Source organism: Myotis brandtii, unplaced genomic scaffold (assembly GCF_000412655.1).
Source record: "Myotis brandtii unplaced genomic scaffold, ASM41265v1 scaffold561, whole genome shotgun sequence".
Lineage (NCBI taxonomy): Eukaryota > Metazoa > Chordata > Mammalia > Chiroptera > Vespertilionidae > Myotis > Myotis brandtii.
Window position 1 is genome coordinate 968,426 of NW_005370085.1, and position 4,105 is coordinate 972,530.

Consider the following 4,105-nt stretch of genomic DNA (forward strand, 5'->3'; position numbering starts at 1 on the left):
GGGGGGGGGGGGGGGGGGGGGGGGGGGAAGAGACCACAGATAAGTAAATATGCCTAGGGTGATAAATGCTATTAAAGAAAGGCACACACACCAAAAAATATTTTTTATATATTTTTATTGATTTCAGAGAAAAAGGGAGAGGGAGAGAGAGATAGAAACATCAGTGATGAGCGAGAATCATTGATTGGCTGCCTCCTGCACACCTCACACTGGGGATCGAGTCCACAACCCGGGCATGTGCCCTTGGCCAGAATTGAACCCGGGACCCTTCAGTCCTCCGGCTGATGCTCCATCCACTGAGCCACACCGGCTAGGGCCCAAAAAATACTTTTTAAAAAGAAAAGAAAGGCACACACAAACAAACAAAACAAAAAGAAAGAAAGAAAGGCACAGGAGAATAGGAAAACAAAATTATCTTTCTACTTAAAAACCTCTTGATTTAGACCACACAGGCCCACATACACCAGAGCATCTACATAAATTAGGCCTTCAGTATTTCTGTCCTGTGCTAAGATCATTATGTCCTAATTGATCTTCCTGCCTCCGGCACCCTCCCTCTGCTGTGAGACTCTTCCAGAAGTGAATCCTGACAACACCCTCCTTCAAGTCCTCCAGTGCTCTTGTTTACTTACAGTGTGCAGTGTCTAACCCAGGGGTGGGCAAACTTTTTGACTCAAGGGCCACAATGGGTTCTTAAACTGGACCGGAGGGCCGGAACAAAAGCATGGATGGAGTGTTTGTGTGAACTAATATAAATTCAAAGTAAACATCATTACATAAAAGGGTGCAGTCTTTTTTTTTTTAGTTTTATTCATTTCAAACGGGCCGCATCTGGCCCGCGGGCCGTAGTTTGCACAGGGCTGGTCTAACCTTTTATCTTCTGAGTCCATCATTTGCCGCTATCACTCTCATTCTCCTTTTCCACCAACACTAATTATCTATGGTCTATAGATCATGCCATGCTGTCCTTCATTTCAGTACCTTTCCACCTGGAATGGGCGGCCACACCCTCTGCTCCTCCCATTTGGCAATCCTCTCCACATTCTTCTATGCCAATGAACTGTCACCTCTTTGGTCCCTGACCTTCCCAGGAATAAGGGAGTATCTTCCAGCTTCTTCCTTTGTGTTGTCAGCATGTCTATATCATGCCATATAATCTTATCTCTTAGACCTCAAGGGTACAGGATTGGATTACCTGTAATCCATGGGTCAGGACCCTGTTCATTGGTTCATGTGCAGCCCTCTTTTGTTACTCATAATTCACCCTGAACATTAGAACTGACAAGTACACATTTCCCCCCCATTCCCCCCACCCCAGTGCTTAAGCTTGTACTTATGGTTTTCTTGCTCTTAAAAATATTTTATTAAAAATAATAAATATTTTAGCCTGGCTGGTGTGGCTTAGTGGTTGAGTGTTGACCTATGAACCAGGAGGTCACAGTTGGATTCCTGATCAGGGCACATCCCAGGTTGTGGGCTTGATCCCCAGTGTGGGGCATACAGGAAGTATCCAATCAATGATTCTCTCTCATCATTGATGTTTCTATCTCTCTCTCCCTCTCCCTTCCTCTCTGAAATCAATAAAAATATATTTTAAAAATAAAATATAAAGTTGAGGTTGAATGTGTTTATGTATATTTATTAGTTATATATTTTTTTCTTTTTTGAAATATCTATTCCTATCTTTCTGCCCATTTTTTTATTGGTTGTTTATCTTTTTTATTAATTTTCAAGATCTCTTAATATGTTCTCTTAATAATCCTTTGCAGTTTTTCCTTAGAATTCAAGTACACAGAAAAAGGTTATTGCAATTTTCAAAATTTTATGTATATGTATTTACATACATACAAAAGTATATGTGTGTGTATATGGACATGTACATATATTTCCAAAACACATATTATTAATTTTAATTAAAAGAGTACCATTCCTATCACCCGGCTTCCGTGGTTCAGTGGTTGAGTGTCAACTCAGGAACCAAAAAGTCACTGGTTCGATTCCCGATTGGGACACATGTCCATGTTGCTGGCTCAATCCCCAGTAGGGGGCGTGCAGGAGGCAGCCAATTGATGATTCTCTCTCATCAATGTTTCAATCTATTTCTCTCTCTTCCTCTCTCTCTAAAAATCAATAAAAAAGATGTTTTGTCTTGTTTTTTAAAAAGAGTATCACTCCTCACATACTATCCTGGGACTTCTCTTTGACTATGTATGCTATAGCACTCAGATTTACCTCAGGCTTATTACACGTGGTTGAGTTTTATTTATTATGTCGGCTGTAGACGTTTCCAGTGTAGAATATGCTAATATTACTTTGTCCCTTGCAGCAAAAGCTCTTGGTACATTGTGTTCCTGCCTTTGGGCCACCTCTGAAATTGGCTGAATCTGTGGTGTCCGATTTCACGGGAGCTCCCAGTCACTGACAATTTCCACTGTAAGTGCTAGGCCTTGGGCCTCTCCATATTTCTGCCTTCTGGAAAGCCACAAGCGCCTTCTCAGCCCTCTCGCAGGGGCAGCCTGAAGGTAAAGAGCATTAACCCTCAACCAATGGGAGATGTGAGCCAAGAGGTAAATGCCCCAGGCTCCCATCCTTCATTTGGACAATTCTGGGAGGCATTCTGTACAGAGGTCTCCATGGAATCACACCCCTAACATGGACCGTTCCTTCTCCCCTGCCGCATTCTTCCTCCCTCCATCACTCCTGGTGCTGAGGTCACTTCCCAAATAAACAACCAGCACCCAAGTCCTTGTCCCAGGCTCTGCTTTTGGGGACCCCTATGCAATCCAACCAATTTCCTGATAATGAACATTTGGGTGTTGTGGGTTTTTGCTATTGCAAAAGTGCTTCTAAAAATCTTTGTGTAGTCCTGGCCAGTTTTTCTCAGTGGTTAGAGTGTCAGTCCAAGGACTGAAGGGTCTTGGGTTCGATTACCGGTCAAGGGCACATAACTCACGGGTCGGGGGCCCATGCAGGAGGCAACCAATTAATATGTCTCTCTCACATTGATGTTTCTCTCTCTTTCTCTCCTCCTCTTTCCTCCCTTCGACACTCTCTAAGGATCAATTAGAGGGGGGAGGGGATGAGCAGAAGGGGGGTGTCTGAGTAGAGTATATGGGGCGTTATCCAAGGCATCCCTTGAGATAAACTTAACCGTGCAGGTATTTGGACATTAAGTAGTTGCTAGTGAAGAGACTACTCTGAGCAAGCAGGACCAAGGGTAGGCATTGTCATCTGACCTTATCTATCTATCTATATATATATAAAAGCCTAATATGCAAATTGTCCCCTGGGGAGTTTAACCAGGAGACAGGGAGTTTGATCGCTTGCTATAATGTGCACTGACCACCAGGGGGCGGCGCGGAACAAAGGAAGGCCCCAGTGGGCAGTTGGGGAAGGGAGGCCCCGGTCAGCAGCCAGAAGGCCCCAATCGGCCCTGATTGCTGGCCAGGCCTAGGGACCCTAACTGTGCACGAATTTCGTGCACTGGGCCTCTACTATTAATATAGTTAAGATCGCCAGAGGAATTACGCCGCACAAAAATATGCAGTTGCAAATCACACAGCACACTTTATTACTCATAACGTTCCTGGTTTCGTGGGCTCAGACTTAACAGGGTCGCGGGGAAGAGTGGCGTCCTCTGCGGGCAGTGGCGGATCCATCTTTGCATGGCTGGCCGTCTGGTTGGGTCGAGTCAGCGGGAGGAGGGCAACCTAAGGCTCACCATCAGAGGTTCGGCCGTCCTTCTGCCATCTTGCGTGGAGCAAGGCAGCGTGGAGCGTGGATCAAGAGGATGATCGATGTCTAAAGTCGGGGACCCATTTTTAAGCCTGTTCTGGCCCACAGCAATCCAGGTGGCTATCAGTAACATACATCATCACACAAGTGTTAATCAGAGTACAAACTGATTATCAATCACAGTGCGTCCATCAGAAGGTGTCCATCAGGTTTACATACGTCATTCCTAAGGGTGGCATTCAGCTATGGTCTTATCTATCTGGTGCAGCTAGGGCTTGGTCAGAGTGGTCATTCCCTGTGCTCTTTAATATTTCACACAAGTATTTCACACAAAATAATTTTTCTACATTTCCTATAACACTCTTTAATT

The 4,105-nt window shown here is 44.6% G+C and overlaps 1 long non-coding RNA gene across 1 annotated transcript in view; it reads left to right on the plus strand.

Annotated features, from left to right (window-relative positions):
- LOC102254823 overlaps window positions 1-4,105 on the plus strand; it is a 15,256-nt gene that overhangs the window by 4,163 nt on the left and 6,988 nt on the right. The window contains exon 2 of the long non-coding RNA XR_314281.2: window positions 2,327-2,433. This is a non-coding gene — a long non-coding RNA (uncharacterized LOC102254823). The remainder of the gene's footprint in view (window positions 1-2,326; window positions 2,434-4,105) is intronic.